Source organism: Podarcis melisellensis (genome assembly GCF_964234715.1).
Source record: "Podarcis melisellensis genome assembly, chromosome: 14".
NCBI lineage: Eukaryota > Metazoa > Chordata > Lepidosauria > Squamata > Lacertidae > Podarcis > Podarcis melisellensis.
In genome coordinates, this window is record NC_138546.1 from 31,778,697 (window position 1) to 31,796,942 (window position 18,246).

The 18,246-nt window shown below is 40.7% G+C and overlaps 1 protein-coding gene across 9 annotated transcripts in view; it reads left to right on the forward strand.

The window, feature by feature from the left end:
• The first annotated feature begins 3,751 nt into the window (after nucleotides 1–3,751).
• MEF2A (myocyte enhancer factor 2A) overlaps nucleotides 3,752–18,246 on the forward strand; it is a 91,856-nt gene continuing 77,361 nt past the window's right edge. For 3 of the 9 annotated variants that reach the window (XM_081888620.1, XM_081888619.1, XM_081888625.1), the window contains exon 1: nucleotides 4,029–4,221. The gene's annotated coding sequence lies outside the window, so the exon portion shown is untranslated. Of the gene's footprint in view, nucleotides 3,977–4,027; nucleotides 4,222–14,277; nucleotides 14,348–18,246 lie in introns of those variants that run through there. The other 6 variants (XM_081888624.1, XM_081888626.1, XM_081888627.1 and 3 more) reach the window with 4 other exon arrangements.

Here is an 18,246-nt window from a genome sequence, read left to right on the forward strand (position 1 = left end):
GATGGTTAAGTCCAGTCAAAGGCGACTATGGGGTTGCGGCGCTCATCTCACTTTCAGGCTGAGAGAGCCAGTGTTTGTCCACAGACACTTTCCGCCTCATGTGGCCAGCATGACTAAACAGCTTCTGGCGCAAAGGAACACTTGGACAGAAGCCAGAGTGCACGGAAATGCCGTTTACTTTCCCGCCACAGCGGTACCTATTTATCTAGTTGCACTGGTGTGCTTTCGAACAGCTAGGTTGGCAGGAGCTGGGACAGGGCAACGGGAGCTCACTCCATTGTGATTGGCAAACCCAAGAGGCTCAGTGGTTTAGACCACAGTGCCACCCGCATTACCTTTAGTCTTTTACTGGAGACTCTAACAAGGGAAGACTGGCAAAGTGGTGGGGAGAGAAAAGGTCATTTTTTCCCTTTAACACTCCTGAAACTCCCCCACCTTGAAAACCTGAACAGAGCTACAAAACGTCTCTTCCAGGGTACGTGGAGCAGCGAGCAGGCAAGCTGCAATGTTGCAGCATAAGTCTTACTTGTTACATCCTTTACAATGTTAGGGCACACCCCACATTAAGCATTAGCTGAAGCTGAGCTTTTAATACACTGAGGATGACTCAGACAATCCTAGAGCTCCTTCCAATTTGAGAGGAATGGGAAATACCCTGATTTAAACATTGCCAGGAGCGCCTGTTGTCAGAGACGGCTAAGATACTCTACATCAGTAAGAGGCCCAAAGAACAGGAGATCTATGCTGCCAGCAGATAGACTATGCAGGTAGAAATGGAGCCACCATTACTGTATAAGTTTAGGATTATTTCTGACTACCTGAACATTATGCAGTGTTTGGAAATGCATTATTCATAGTTCTGGTCACCAAGAGGTTTGGAATATATTCTGCATGTCAAGACTGTATACCCTGAGCTTTCTACGAGGCTGCAATCTGGGATTTATATTTGTTCACCATGATAGAGCACCATCTTGAAACAATGCCATGGCCAATTTGCATAATATTTGCATGCATATGCTGGAGGCAACTTCAATACGACACATAAGCCATGTACTTTTGACTCTGTTCTGTGTCAGAAAAGTATTTGAAGCAATTGAAATGACATGTGTTGGGAAGCGTGACAAGACTTTCCTCACCAGCTGAGTCTTCAGCCAAAAGCTTTTGTATTGCTAATATTTAATGGGCAAAACCACAAATAGCTAATAAAAATCAGGAGATGTTTTGGAAATGTTTTACTCACTTTTAAAATGAAACATTGACACCCATTTTTAAAAGGAATGAGCAAAGCATCAAAAGAGATAGGGGTTTATATTTGAAAAACATGGAGAGTATCCTGGCCTACAACTTGGGCATAGTTTGTATTAAAAGTTATAATGTTAAAGGTTAATATGTAGTGCTTTTTACCAATATCAAGGATTTTAAACATACTGGAATTGAAAACTGTTTGCACATTATATTTTAGAGACAGTGGGTGAAAGTCAACGTCACACTATTACAAATATTCTTTCTACAGATCTGCCCCTTCCACCCCCCTGTGTGCTATTCTAGGGGTTCTCCTGACCCCCCATAGAGTGGGAGGAGAGGGAGAAGGCCCATTGCACAAGTGGACACCCTGAAGGCGTTTGGCAAGTAAAACATGCCCAGTATTTCCCATTTGCTTTACCATATGGCAAACACTGAAGTTCAACACTGCATTTTAAAAAAACAGTTAAGAGAAATTCATTTTTTCTGAACATATATGCTTGGGATTTTTGTTGTGGGGGAATAGGAAGACTATGAAAGTTATGAATACAAGGCTGAGTTTAATGTGCATTTGAAGCTTCCCATTTAAGTAGCACTGTCCTTGTGAGATCCCTCTCAAACAGCTGCTATCCAGCTAAAATGTGGACAAACCCACAGTTAAACCTCACAATCATTACTTTCATAGTCCAGCAACCTATGGAGGGGCACAGCCTCCCCAATCCTGTCCCACGATCTCATATGATGCCATTGCTTGAAAGAGTCCCCTTTTAATGTAAACCATTTCCTCTATCTCAAGGTGGAACTTCCTTGCATTACCTACCCTGTTGCTTCAGCCACTGCTTATCTTTTTCTGGTATTAGAGTTGGGACAACAGAAAAAGGGTTGGGGAGTGAAGGTGCTGGAGCTCAGAGAGTTCAGTGCTTTTTATCTCATGCTCATTTTACTGTTAAATAAAACACACATACCACTTTTTATTTCAATGATTGAACACAAGAATGATGGCCATGTTGTTGTCTAGGTTTGCTCTCCAGATGGCAACAAAAATAGAGGTTTCCTGAGGGCACTCATGGGCTGGCTGAGCAGTCCCACGTTGGGCAAATCTGGTCTAAAGCTGGGAAGGCACATCTGCGGCCCTCCAGATGTTGTTGGACTTGGTAATGTTTCTGCATCCAACAATAGGCACCAAGAATGAGAAATTGTTTTTTTTTAATACAAGAAACTTTATTTAGAGGAGCCCCTAAAACAGTCTGCTAGAACTCAAGGCCAAAACTCAAGGCCAAGGAATTGCCCAGGCGATACAACTCAGGCTGTAACACTAAGGAAGCTTCAACAAATTATGGACTCTATCATTAGACTGCAGCTCCCATCAGCCATGCTTACCAAGGTTAATGGAAAGGGATGATGGGAACTGTAGTCAAAGACTATCTGGGGGCCCATAGATTCCTCACCATTGCTCTAAGGGTCAGACCTGAGTATAAACAGGTCAATAAAAGAGGTCAATTGCAGCGAGTATGCAACTCCCTCACAAAATTAAGTCCTGCACTGCTTTATTTATTTAACTAGAACTATATACTGCTTAATAAGGGAGGGGGGACACATCCAAACGGTCTACCTAAAACGATTTGTTGCTTAACAGTTTTATTGTTCTCTTAAGTGTCCTGTTTGGGTGAAAAGTGTTGGTTTCAAAAAACAAACAAACACAAATGGATTTTTTTAAAAAACAAAACAAATAATTTATAGAGCCAAACAAACTATAACTAGTGGTAAAATTATCCACGAGCTTTAAAAGTGATGTAGAAAAAGAAGCTGGTTTTATTGAGAACAGAACAAGTGACATTTTTACATTACATTAGAAATTGCGTGAGGAAAAGTGTTTTTCCCCCTTTGCAAGGAGCGACGTGATTGGCTGGCGTCAGGCGGAGAGTTTCTCACACAATTTTCAACCAATCACACTTCTCCTGTCACAACGCATATTTCGCGTGTCTCCAGGCTTGTGTCTCGCGCGCGTGTGAAACTATTATGCGGCGCGTGGCGCGTGGTTAGGCTGCCTTTTTGGGTCGCGTAGGGTAAAGTCTCGTATACCGATCTTGTCTAGCGACGGAGGCTGAAACCTCAGCCTATTCCAAATCCGACCAATCCTCGCCGAGGTAAACTGAAGGGAATCATTCCATCTGCGCATGCGCCCTGCTCCCCTCCCTTGTCTATGCGTCATTTGCTCCCTGGAGGAAAAAAGAAGCCAGCGAGAACGCTCCGAGCGCATGCGTGCATCTCTTTACACTCTACACCCTGTCAAGGACCGCTCGGAACAGCCACGGCGCTTCCCAGTTCCGATTGGTCATTTGTTATCCTGTATATCGCGCCCTGATTGGAGCCGCCGCTCTGTCAAACAGAGGCAAAGGTATCCGCCTACTAACATTTCGCTGATTGGCCGGCAGCTTCCCCCGTCCATTGGTTGGACCTTGACAGCCTTCTCTCCCGCCCTCCGCCCAATCACCTCGTGGCATAGGGGTCCTGACGGTGTGAAGAACGTAAGAGGCCGAACCGCTCCCCTACTGCTAAGCGAAACATAGTCCTCGCGGCCGGCGGCTCTCTGAGAGGAAAAGAAGTGAGCCAAAGAGAGCCTAGGGACGCGTGCCGGGCTGTTCGAGCACCCGCTGGTCCTGTCGCTGACTTAACCGGCCCGAGAAGCGGGGCGGCGGCTGTGTAAAGCGGCGGAGGAAGACGAGAGCGAAGGGTGTGTGTGGCCCGTATATTGCCCGCCTAGAGAGGCTTGAAGGGGAGTGGGCGGGGGTGGGGGGGAGTGGAAGTAGTTCCGGCAGCACCTTGGCCGTGTTGCCTAAAAATAGCGCCCCGTGGATATCCTTGCGCCGGTGTCAGTGTCTCCGGAGGAGCGTCAGTTAGGGAGGCGGCGGCAGGAGCAGCGGAGGAAGAAGAAGAAGGAGGCGGCGGCGGCGAGAGAGGAAGGAAAGAGGCAAACGGGTGAGCGAAGAGGGTGGGCGCGGGTGTTCATTTATAGGGTGGGGGAGCGGCAAAGGGGGGGGCTGTTGGAGGAGAAGGTGGCCAAGGAGTTGTGGGGGGATGCGATATATTTTACCCCTCAAGTCCTTACTCCAAGTTAGGAAGGTGATGGAGTTAAGGGGTTGGGGTGTTCAGGGGGGCATAGTATGAGAGAAAATGAGGGAGAAGGTCCCTCCCTCTTTCTGCTTCTCTGCCCCCTCCAACTCCTTTGCCACCATCTCCCCCCCCTTTCTACCTCAAACAGTTGCAATTTGGAGTGAGGGGGTGATCCTAGCAGGTGAGGAAAATCAAAAGTTTCTGTAGTGTGATGATGATGATGATAATTGGTAGCTAAAATGGACATACAGTCTCTGGGCAGCAAAAAAAAAGGCACATAAGTGTTTGTGTGTGTGTCTCCGTATACACGTCTAGCTCAAGTAGTTGCAATTTGGGGTGAGGGGATGAGGCTAGGCGGTGAAAGGGGGGAATTAAAGTTTTTGTAGTATTTGCATGAAAATAATAGGTAGCAAAGATGCACGCACATATAGTCTGGGAAGCAGAAATGCACATGTTTGGCTATATTTATGTGTGTGTGTGTGTGTGTGTGTGTGTATACCCTAGTATGTATGTGCACTTGTGTGTGATATGTTTATGTATATTCTGATTTGATCATGGCTCTAAGTAAAATGTTTGTGTGTGTGTGTATAAAACACAAATATCTGAACATATTGTCTGTGTACATATACAGATATACATGCGTGTATATATGGTTTTTTTTACAGACACACATACTTAAGTTTACGCCACAGTCAAATAAAAATTACATGACTATATATATATAAACACCAGACACGTACACACAATAAGACATAATACTTTGTGGTGGTTATGCATCTGTTTCAAGATTGGGAAGAGGCACTTTTTGTCGAGCTAAGTTTGGGTCATAATAAGATAAAATAATAGCTGAAGTGGTTTGTGGTGCCTGCATTAAAAGATTGTGTTGCTTTCTCCCCTCTTCTTTCTCTCTTCTCTCCCCCTCCCAAATCTCTGGGTCCTTTCCCCATTGATTTTCAGGGGATTGGAATAAATGTTTTTCATATCTATTTTCTGCTTTTTCTGCCCGTATCGGGACTCGCAGTGTATTAAGACATCAAAAAAGGCATGCTTGGTTATTATTTGTTTAAGGGGGAGGAGTTGTGGAATAAGAGAGACTTTAGGGGAATGAGTGTGTGCAAAAGAGAATCTACCCCCTCTTTCTACTGAGACTTGTACACAAGAAACAGTGGGGGGGGGGGAAGGAGGAAGGAAGGATGTAGGCAGGCTTCTGGTTGACAGATTCATGTTCCCTCTCATAGACTATTAATTCGCTCACATTGTCTCCTAGAGATATCTTTTTTTGTCCCATTTTCTTCCACTGTTCTCCTCAGCTGTGGTCTGAGAGGTTGATGAGAGTAATTTATGCATTGACGTGGATGAGTGTGAGAGCAAGAGATTTTGGAAGTTATGCTTTCTCCATCTCCCTCTTTTTAAGAAATGGTGGATTGGTATGTGGAGATGAGGGGAATTGAATTTAGGGATGTTTCATTTTTGGGGTAAAACTGTACCCTCATTTTATGAATCTGACACAAGATTCTTAATGAGTGGGTGGAGAATATGGGAAGCAGGTTAGGGAAAGTGATTGGTGTTTGTTTAGGGTCCAGACAGGCCTTTAAGAGCTACTAATGTAATGGAAGGGATGACAGTCTTGTCTGTGGTGAGTAGAGAAGTGGATACATTTGTTTTCTTCTGTTTTTGCTTTTGCTTAGAGTTGTGAGAACCCTCCTTGATAAATGGCAGGTTTTGGCTGGAAATGCTTCTCCGTATTCTGTAAGATCATTACATGTACCTGTTTTGGAAGGGGCAGCAAGGAAGAGGTCCATTGAAACAGTTTGTGTTGTTTGCCAGATAATTTGATATTGGAAAGGTGTTGTGTTGTGTGTTGTTAGCAGACTTCAAGGGAAAAAATTGCACTCCAAAAATGCATGCTATTTTTTTTTTTTTTAATATAATTTTTATTAAGATTTTCCAAATTAAAAACAAATTAGATCCAATTCATACACTTTCTTCCAAAACCAAAGCTAGGACTTCCCCTTCCCGCCCCCAATTGCGTTCCAAATCTTCCGAATAAGCAATTAAATTCAACAAATTTTTATCCCATGACTCACTTAACATCAATAACCCAATTTTTCCAAATTCCCATCCCCTAAGATCGATTTTTTCCCTTCCACGAGTTCCCCCTTTCAAAATTTTATAAAAAAAGAAAAAAAAGATATAAAAATAAAAAAATAATTTTACAACCTTTGGATTCCAAATTTCCCTCCCCCCTTTCTCTGTTGTGTTCCTTCTATCCCTTCATCCTAATGTCTTCCTGAAGTTCCTACCCACTTAATCCATGTCCCTCTAGTAGTTTGCCAGTCATATTTAATTACAAATGTCCAATCTTGGAAGGAGTCTGTCTCAAAAAGGGGCCCATTTTTTCTATCCAGATTTTTATATCCAGGAGTAAAAAACTCCCATTTAATTTCCATAAGCTTGTCAAATCTGGATGTCCCAAATGTTCCCAATTCTGTCCAGTTCATGATGTTTCCATATTCTTGTCATTCTCTCTCCTCCTTCTGTTTCCCTGTTTTCCCGCAAAAATGTTCTTTTTCCATGACCTTCTTATTTTCTGCAGAGGCTTGTTATTCAGAAGCAAAACATTATGTCATGTCCCTTTCGTTTTCCAACTAAAGAATCCATTGTTTCCTGTAGTTTGTAGCCCTCTGTAGACAAAACAATGTTCCATTTCTGCAGTTCCCAAGAGATTAAAAGTTACAACTGTTCAGGTTTCCTGAGAAAAACACATGCAATGTCGCTCAGCTCCTCTAGGTGGATCGCAGTAACTATGTTCCCTTCCAGATCGAATCCATTAGTCCAAATAGTTTGTAAATCCTTATTTGAAACAATTTGTATACAATTTAAAACAAATGTAACCGGCAAAGTCCTCAAAGCAAAGTCCCTGCTTTATTCTTCCGTTTTGACAGCCTTTGACAGCTGTCAAAACTCCCGATGCTCTTCCCCAGGTAGTTTCGCGGATCACTCCAGGGATTCCGGGGGGGGGGTTGTTTTTTTAATACAAATTCCACTTTTCTCCTCCAGCACAGTCTTATAATTTTCCCTCGCGAAGTTGCTAGTTCATGAAGATAGAGATACGCTCGATCTTAGTCGTTAAGTCCTTTGTTTTGGCTCTTCTACAATTAAGGGGTAGGCTGACTTCCTTTTTTCCACCTCCCCCGTTCGCTCCAGATTTTAAAAATTTATCCCTCTTTTTTAATCCATAGTCCAATTACTCACGGGTTCTTCTTTTAGGTCCAAAAAAAAAATGCATGCTATTTTTAAGCTTTATTTTGACTGTCAGTGAAGAAATAAAGATTACAAAGGAACTGAGTTTTTTCTGTCTCATCTAAAACAGCACTTCCATTTGAGGAAGCCTATTGAGGTTAGCTCAGCTTATAAAGTTAGACTTTTCCAACACTTTTCCTGTTTATATAGGAACCCTGCTGTTGATAAGGGAATCAAAGTGTTAAGCGAGTATTTTGTCCTTGTTAATGTTCTAATGACATGTTGGTAGACATTCTTCCCTTTGAGTGTGTGACTGATTGTCTTTGTTGCTTACTATAAAGAACTGTGTGAGTGAGTTGCAAGGCCTTGTCACTGATGTTTATCCTCGCACATTTTTTCCCCTCTTGAAACTCTAGGACTAAAAAGGAGAATTTAGTTTTCCATAGTTGCAACAATATTCTTTTTTCTTTTCAAGTAACACCTGTCCTCCCAAAGCTTTGGGGAAAGAATAAAAAAGGGTTTATTCATTTATTTCAGATACATTCATTGCATTGCATCTTCTCTGGATCACAGCGCTAATAGATTGTAGGGTATGACAATCTATAGGATTATTATCATGCAATCAATTATAATATTATGGTCTAAATTAGCTTCTTAAAGTGTCTTGAATTTAATGTCAGTTGAAGTGGAGGAAACAATTTTTGCAAACAATTCTGCAAAGTTTACCGTTTTTCTAAAGTTTGGGTTATTGTCCACTGGAATCACTGAAAGGGTTAGCAATGCACAAGTACCTAATCACTGCTGGCGTAATGAATCTCCTGTGTTGGGTGAAGTTATTTGGGGAGAGAAGGGAGAAGTAGCATCTGGAAATGCAAGGTAGTGAGATGTTATGGGGTGTATGTATATAAGGTCTTAACAAATTTAGATGGCTGATATCATTTTGTAAAATTTCCTGCTTTTCAGGGGGTTGGATGGTCCTTGGGGCCCTTCCAACTCTACAGTTCTATGATTCTATGAGAGTCTGGTATGAAACACTGCTTTCAATAGAACCATTCTTTCGAAGCAGCCATATTTGTTGTTAAACAACCTGTAAGAGACTTAATATGAAAGTTTAGTTTAAGATCTTTCAGTGAATGGGGTTTATTCAGGAGTCACATTGGTTGTTGTTCCTATGTAAGCTTTCAAAATACAGTGGAACCTCAGGTTGCAGACATAATCCGTGACGGAGACACATCCGCAACCCGCAGCGTTCAAATCCTGAAGTGCCACATCTGTACAGGCGCTGGTGTGATTAAGCGCTTTTGCGCATGCGCGAGCGGCAAAACGCGGAAGTAACCCATTCCGGTACTTCCGGGTTTCCCGCAGTCCGCAACCCGAAAACACGTAACCTGAAGCATCTGTAACATGAGGTATGACTGTATAGAATAATGTTGTGAGAAAAGAAACTGATGCTTTACCGCAAAAGGAAATAATGTGTCTTATTAAATGATTGCCACATTGTCACCTTCATTTGAATCTGTAAATGAATTGGTAGTAGAATGTGTACTGTTCATCACTAGATTTCTGTGTTTGAGGGCTAGTGTGCATATTATTTGAACATATTTGATTCACATTTCCGTATCCTACTTGGCCAAAATTATACAGTCTGGTTAGACTGTCATCTTACTCAGCAGTTGAGGAAACAAGAGCCAATCTTGAGAGAGCCAATCTTGAAACAATGCCATCTTGAGCTGAAGGGCATGCATATTTAGTAGTACGTAACAATTGCCTATATTTTCTTCTGGTTGTTGTAGATGCTAAACTACGCATTGATAGACTACAATTAATTTGTTACAAAACATTTATTTTCAACTTTCTTATTTTATTTTAGTGAGGTATGCAATGCTATCAGTGTAGAAGGAAAGCGTGATACAAATCCAAGGGTATTTGAAACTTGCTGAATATTGAGGTTGGCAAGAAATGCCAAAAACTTTTTAACTCTTATTTGTATACAAATATATTCTGCCTCCTGGACCTCAAAAGGGCCCCCCAAGTGGTTATCAGCACTTGTAAATCTTAAGCCCAATTAAGTGTTTCAAGAAAATGGCCAAGTTTTAATCTACACTTCCCTTATTTACCTGTAAAGGATGAAATTTCCAGGGTCTATCTTTTAATTTCAGAAATAGTTTTATGATACCGTAACTTTGGATATTCTATCTGTACATCTCAAATATGAAAGGCCCTGTAAAATACCCAGAAATGAATACTTTTCATTTCTGTTAGTACTGTATGGGCATTGACAGAACAAGATTGAAAACCTCCACATTGTGAAGGATTAAATTCTTCTTCAGAGACTTTATTTAAGTCTTGAAGATATGGGAGTTCAGACAGAAAATACATGGGAAGATTTCTTTAGACTTTGATCAGATCCTTATCTTCAATCATAGTTTTCACCCAGTCCTTGCATGTGATTACCTAGCTTTATGATCACATATGATTGTGCAGATAACCATCTAAAAGGTAGTGTGGCTCACATCTGGAGCAAAGTGGCCCAAAGTTGTGATACTTGCCATAACATGGATTTAAACTTAGAGATTTAAAAGCTCAAATTAAATTTTCTTGCACAAGCCGCCAATATTTGCAGCTCACATACTTAAAAAAAAGCCACTGCAATAACCTTGTTTTATTTAAGAGATTCTGTTTTGTTCAACAAATCATTAGGAGCAATATGTTAATCACATCTAGTTCAACAAGAAATAATAATAATTAATAAAAATGTTTTCATGTGCTGACTGATACCAACAATTCAAATGTCTTGAATTTACTTTGCCAAAAGGTTTTCTTTTAACAAAAATAAATATACTGTTTCTGAAACATTCACTTTTGATTCACTAGGTCATAACTTGGTGGCTAGTATGTGTACATGTTGTTGTACAATGCATGTATGAGGGGACTAGATGCTGATACGCTCAACTTTCTGTATGTTTGAATGTAAATTTATTAAGCAGAATATGATTTAATACTAATGCATGTTGAATGAGTTGGTTTGCACTTAATGCTTGGGTTTGTTCCAGCTCATGCCTATAGTGCTAAACTTCAGTGTTATGTGCACAAGCTGGAATGAGCCCAAGGTTACAGTGGGAGGAATTCTATAGTCTTACTTTCTGCAGATCCTCAGGTTTCATTATGTATGAACCAAAGCCAAACTAGTTGGTTTGCAACTGTCATGCTTTGAACTTGACTTGTTTAAAAATCGATTAGTGTTTGTTTTAAACCAAGGGTAGTCAGTGTGGTTGGTGAACTCCAGATACAATTAGGCTACAACTCCCAGTGTGGTTGGTGAACTCCAGATACAATTAGGCTACAACTCCCAGCAGCCCCAGCCAGCATGGGCCAATGGCAGAAATTAAAGTCCAGCAACACCTGGAGGGCACCATGTTGCCTACCCCAATTTTAACCCATTTTCTGGTTTGAACACAGCAGGCTAGTATTTCTGGAAACTGAAATGAAATACTACAGTAGTAGGTGTTCTCCTTATCATGCAGGAAAAAGAGGGGAGTGCTCGGGCTTCTTTCAGCATGTTCAGTGGTTTAGCATTAAGTGCAAACGAGTCCTATGCTTACTTATCTGCTGGCCTTATCTGCTGGAAATACTGGTAAAGAACAGCTCGATCCAGCCCCGCAGCAGTTGTCACTTATGAATGTTCATATGGATACAATGTGCTCTTGAACAAATTGTTGGAATTCATTGCCATGTGGAAGAAGTTTGTTCCTCTGCAACTGTCAAAGTGCTGTGACATCATATGTGTTGCTGCCTGACCTTTTGGCTTTGAAAATGAGTGTGGGAGTTTCCAGTGTACAGGGATTAGTGGGATCAAAGAGGAGGTAGAACTCTGTGCTCTGGGGATCAACCTCCTGCTGAAGAGCAAATTGCCTGGAGCTAATTAGTCATGTACATCACTGCATTCGTGTGCTCAACCTTCTTTTTTTTAAAAAAAGGTGTGCACATGTGCTTATTGTGCTCTTGAAGTGAACTGTGTGATGTAAAGTAAGTACTGTACATTAAAATTACACCTTACTGGTTCAGGGAAAGTGCATCAAACTACTAGGAGAAATGCATCAAACACTATAACTATTTAAATAGGTTTACTAGTACATTGCAGGAAAAAACAGCTTGAATTGAAGCCTAACAAACAGTTGTTTGGTTAATAGTATATTGTCTCATATCTGTAGGCTGTGCCATAATTCACTTGTGATTTATCTGAAAACTTGGCCATAGCAACTCTATTCTTGACCCACTTTTTCTTTCTCATCTCATCTTCAGTTCTCATACTGTAACCGGCTTGTTACAAGATATTACAGCTTCCTGAGTTTTCCTTAAATAAGCCTTCCTGAAATGTACTGCATGTGGACGACTGTCTAATTTAGAACTGTATCTGGCATACTATCCAATGAATGAGTAAAATATAGCAACAGTTGAAAACAAATGCCTCACCAAGGAAGTCTTATTCCTACGCCCACTATGTAGTGAACTGAAATTATTATTAGTTCTTCCACAGTATTCTTGAATAAGTTAGTATGTGCTTTGTTTCCCTCTCTTCTGTGATTTTTTTTTAAAAAAATGCTCCTTTTTTTTAACATGCTGCACTTGAAGATCAGCAAATCCACCACTTAGATTTTCTCTATTTGTATTTGGAGTTCAAAAGCCTTGTAATGATTTTTGGTGGATACTTATAAAGAACATTTTTATACAGGAATGTTCTGAATAAATATTTGTGGGTATAGATGCCACAAGGGATATTCACAGGATACAATGAAAGTATGGATTTTCTTGGTTGGATATCAGCAACTGAAACGGCAATGACTTGTCACCTTCAGCCTATAGTGGCTGTCAATTCTGGTGAATGTGACAGCTGAAAGCCTAGTTCTCCTGATTTCATTTGTTTCATTTTTAGTCATGTTACATTGCTTTAAGATTAATGGAAGGCATGTCACAAATGTTCAGAGCACTGGGGCTTCTTAGGATACAGATGAGGGAATTTCTCTTAGAATTCTTCTGATTTTCTGATGTAGGTTGAACGGTGGTCGCACCATCACTGTTGAAGTCTAAACTTGTGCAAAAACTGAAGTTTTGACTGAAAATAAAAGGCTATTGGATAGTCAATCTCCCCTCAGTCCCCCCCCCCCCCAAATCTTCATTTGTATACCCACCCCCTTTCCAGTTTACTTCATGCATTTGGATGAAATAGATTCAGATTTATGAGTGTTCTGTTCCTCTAAGCTGCCAGAGCTGTTGTCTTTATTGCAACCTTTGAAACAAGTAGCAAAGGTGACCTTGACCTCATTCACATGTACCCATGGGAGTTGGAAGCTGCTTCCCTATGCTGTGATTCTTGTACTGCTCGCAAGTGTCCGTGAATGGCTCCTCCAATATTGGTGCTCCAATTCCATGAATCTTTCTACCCTTTTGTCACCCTGCTGGGATAGTAGGGCAGTGATTATTAGCATGGACCTTACCCATGTGATTGCTTGTTCTTTGTTGTATGGTATTCCAGCACATTGGGAGAAGCATTAGAGGAATTAGAATAGCAATCTGTTGGGGCACTGTGTTAAACAAAACAAACAAACAAAGAGAAAGTAGTCTAATTATTAAAAAATAAATTAAGAAGCCACAATTATTAAAAATAATTAAGACGCCACGATGCAACAATTGAAGGTTGGCGTGAAATACTTTCAGAAAAAGAAATGTTAGAAGGCTTGTATGTTTATGAATAACAAGACAGATTTCATTGATGTGGCAAAACATTTCAGCTTCAGCCTTTGTCAACTGCTCTGATAAAAATGAGAGGGTACAGTTGCCAAGGTGGCAATTACAGAGCTTTGAAGATGGAATGTTCAGAGGGACTTCATTTGCTGAAGCTAAGTGATGTTGGTACTATCATCCAGGTTGAAACAGTGTGGTATTACTGTGTCCATTGTGCACAACCAGAAGTTTTTCTTCTTTGCTAACGTACGTTCAGTTGATAACTCTGTTGTAGTTATTGATACAGCAGACAGAATATGGTTCTCAGAACTAAAATGTTTTATCAACTGGTTGTTCCACTTAATTGAATAAAATTGCACATTTGTGGTTCGTAAAGTGTTTGCAAAGGTCAGTTGTGGTTATACCTACATACTGAATATGACATCCTGGTTTTTGTACTTGGTAATATAGATTGCAGGACTGGCAATCCTGGTGCTATTGAAGGTACCTGCCTCCATGAAATACACACAGGTGATACAGAACCAAATTGATTAAAAAGGCAACCAAATAGAGATGTTACCCAAAAAGAAACATGAGCATAAATTTTCCTAATTATTAAGCATAACAGTAAAATCTTGACCTATACAATAAATAAGACATACTTAAAAAGAAAAATATTAGTTCCCAAGAGAGGCCACATGGCTTTGTCTAAGTTGGGTAGCCTTCACTGTGAATTTAGCTGTATTAAACATTACAGACCTATCTGTACTGGAAAACCCATATTAAATGTTATCCATACCACTAAGGGCATCAGCCACCACTAAAGTTTTCTCTATCTTTGCTTAGGTATTTTATACAGCTTACAGTATACATATAGTGTGTGGCATCCTCTATCCAAGGGCTACTGCATATGCAAAAACACTGATCTCTGGGGATTTTCTTAAATCTCCCTTCCAGGCAATTGGCTTCATAGTCTGAAAATGTGGGCCTGAAAGTACTTTGCAGAGAAAATGTGGATTTACTTCAGGCAAGTATTTCTCTTCCCTGCGGCGTGAGTTTTAGGTGGGGAAAGTATCAGAAAATCTGGATAAAGTAATGGCATTCATGTTCTGTTCTGTAAACAGGTATTGGAGCCACACTTTAATATTGTAATGGCTAAGTTGGATTTCAGCCGCAAAAAAGGTGCTGGGCCTAGTCCATGTGTCCTCATTCTTTTACTGTTAGCTGTCTAGGTGTTTGTGGAGGATGACTGAGACTGCTCTATTATACACAATTTTAACCAGTTCATTTATTGTTTATCTCATTTTTAAAAAATAAGAGAAAATTGCCCTGAAAATGAAATATAAAATTGGTGTTACTCCAGCTTCTTCCCGCAGGGGAGCTGTGGGCGTTCCTGGTAGGAGATCAGTTATGTACAAATAAATCTATTGGGTACTACCATAGAAATGAATGGGTCCCAAAATGCCCCAGATTTCCACCCCATATGTCAACTGAAGAGTAAACTTAGCAGCAGAAACTGAGGAGTAGCTCTGGTTTACCAAACCTGCCTGCTCAGTATGCAAAGATCACGTCTTGCCTGTGTACAGTTTGCATCAAACCATTACATAGGATGATGGCCTGACTTGTAAGGCAAGTTGTTTGAATAAATAATACCTGCATATTGCACAATATTAAAATAGATGGGCTGTCGATCATAGTTCTCTGTTCCCAGTAGTCCAGGGGTCGGCAAGGTTTACCTCACCTGGGCCGGTTCACTCCAGCAGAGATCCCTCTGTGGGTCGGATTGTGCCCACGCCCACGATTTCTGGCATCTGCGCAGACGCGATTTCTGGCATATGCCCATGCGCAGATGCATTTTGTGGCCTCTGCGCATGCGGAGACGCAATTTGCAGCGACATGGAAGCGAGTCATTGTGCTGCGCTAGTTTAGCACAGCGCATGGGGACTTGCCAAGTGGGCAGCTTGGTTCAGGGGTGGCTCGTGGGCCAGTTAATTGACCCCCATGGGCTGCTTGTGGCCCATGGGCCTTAGGTTGCCAACCCCTACAGTAGTCTATTTCTAATCTGTTCACTGAGTAGAGCTTCTCTACTTTTAACTGGATATTGAGATCCCACTTCAGACTGTACTTCCTTTGCTGCCTCTCATCATATCCTAAAAACCTGTCACAAAGACCGATGATCACTCTCCAGTTGGTCTCCCACTGCAAAATTCTTAGTTAAGGGGCACATTTGTGATTACATAATAAATAATCTATCTCACTCCCACCGTTTAAGGAGGAGTATGTAAAATTCCCTTCTGTGTTATCCTGTCCAGCTCCACAGGTTTTACAGGAATTGTCATTACAAGGACAAAATTTAGAATTACTGATAGGTGGCAGAAATAGAGTTTGTGAAGACTTGGAGGCTGGTGAATTGCTTTAATAGGAGGCTTGTTGACATCTTCAGCAAGACATTCAGAGTTTGCCAACAACGGGTAGCATTCTCTGATCGCCAGGTGATAGATTTCCATCTGGCGTCTCCCAGCTACCACAAATAGGACATGTTGTTCATTGTTTATTGACACCTACTTTGATGGAGGAGGTTTTTTCTAGACAGGTTGGAGGCCTAGTGGATGCTGCAAGTACAATTACAAGAAAGAAATCAATTACAAGAAGAGAATATCCTCTAGGCAGAAGGTGTTCACTGATCCTTCTTAGATATTGTTGTTTGTTGTTGCAAGTGTGTTTGATTCTGAGAGCCAAGCTATAGACAATTAAAAAAAATATGCTTTGCTTAGCATCGTTACTGGTATAGGTATTTTTTGACATTACTGGGTTTCAGAGTTTAGTGACTATTTTGTTGTTCTTAATGATGAGGACATCCAAGGGAAGGGATGTGTGGATTTTCAGTGTTGCTACTGAAGGTTAAGTTGATAGTTAGGTGTATAGAATTGATGTAGTTTTAAAAAAAATTGTCCTAAGACCCTTTTTACCATTGGTCTAAACCATAAAGATGCCATCAATGTATTACCACCATATAAGTTGTTTGCTAATAAGCTGTTTGAAGATGTCTAAGTTTTTCCATGAACAGATTTGCACACATACATGCACACGCCCTGCTTAATGCCAAAAGAAATCAAATCCTTGGTCCAGATGGCTTCACAGCAAGTTATTACAAAATCTTTTCCTCTATATTAGTCAAACCAGCCATTGAAATCAGTTAGTGAACTATTGAGGAACAGTACATTATACCTGAAACATGACTAGATACTACTATTGTGACAATTCCTAAAGAGGGAAAATACTTCCAATTTATCACTTAAACCTCTAGTATAAGATTTTTACTCATACATTATCAAGAATAGCAAATGGTATTATACACAAATACATATACAGAAACAGCAATCAAGTATGCTTCATTTGGAAGAGGAAAATGAGAAATAATATATATTTTTTTAGATTTTGCATGCAGTAAGGAAGAGGAAATGGTGATGCTGTTCCAATACGCAGAAAAAGCCAATGACCTTTTTTATCTGAACTTTGTAGTATCATTTTTTACATGGGTATAAACTACTTAATGAAATCCAGAAGCAAAAGTATGTCCTAATGGGATTATTCTGCCAGGTTCTAGACAGTTTCCTGTTATTGCCTTTGTTTATTCTAGCAATCGAATTGTTAGCAATTATAATGAGAGCATAAAAATACAATAGTGGTTAAATCAATAAATACACAGAAAAGCATTGATATGGATTTGCCTCATGCTCTGTCTTTCTGATTTCCAATCCTTTCCGCTCTGTTCAAGTTTCTCCTGCTCCATCACTTCTAGTGTGTCCCACTAACCTTCCAAATGGACCACCAGTTTCCTAGAATGATGGAGCAGCTGCTGCTCCCACCATTCTTCACAGATACTCATGGACCACAGTTTAGGAACCTCTAAAGAATTAGAGGTTAAAACAGCTGTAATTAGCAATATATGGAGTACTGGTGACTGACTGACACTAGCTCATAGTGGTCACACTTCTTAATAATTATTTTTCATACTATAAACTGATGAGAATTGCTATAACAGGACTAAAATGTAGGCTTAGGTCCTTGTTAAAGTAGCGGTTGCTTATGAGGAGTAAGAATTGCCTCTCCGGTCAGGTTAGGAAGTCTTTGTTTTGAAGAGAGTGGTTGTTCCCACTCCTTCCTTTTTTCCGGCCACTGATGTGCCATACAGGTATGTGCAGTCGCATCGTACTACAACCTTGTTAGCAGCTCTCATAGGGTATATTTGCAAAGTGGATGTATGGGTTTTTGTACAGCATCTAGGAAAAGCTGACATTTGCAAGGGCATCAGTTGCTGGTGCAGATCTGGCAGTTGTAACATATAAACTGGTCTGTGGCCCTGTTCTCAGTCTAAATGGAATTATTTGTGAGGTTAGATACTCAGTTTGCTGTTGGCCTGATCCTAACATGACATGGATTTTGCACACCAATAGAGCATATCAGAGATCTTGATATTTTGGGTGCTCTTGGCACCCAAGCCAACTGTTGATCACTGGGACCTTGCCCCTTTAGCTCAATTATGTACATGTCTTCTTGGTAGCAACACCCACTGAGTTCAATGAATTTCATTATCAGGTAAGCATGCACAGGATTGTGACTTTAGGCTACTGTGCTATACACAATTAACTTGGAGTTGCTCTAATGTTTCTGTCTATGTTTTTAAATTTTTTTTGTATGTTTTGTTATTTTCTGTAAGCCACTTTGAGACATATAGTGAAAAGAAGGTATAAATTCTATAAAGAAATCCCACTAGTTTAGTACTTGTCAGGGAACTGCCATCGGAACGAGAGGAGGAGGCGAGGCTCCACGACGATGCTGGAGAGGGGCCAAGTAGGGAGAGAGGCAGGTCTCCTGTTGGGGAAGAAAATCAGCGCAACACCAGGGATGGAGGGGGGCCAATGG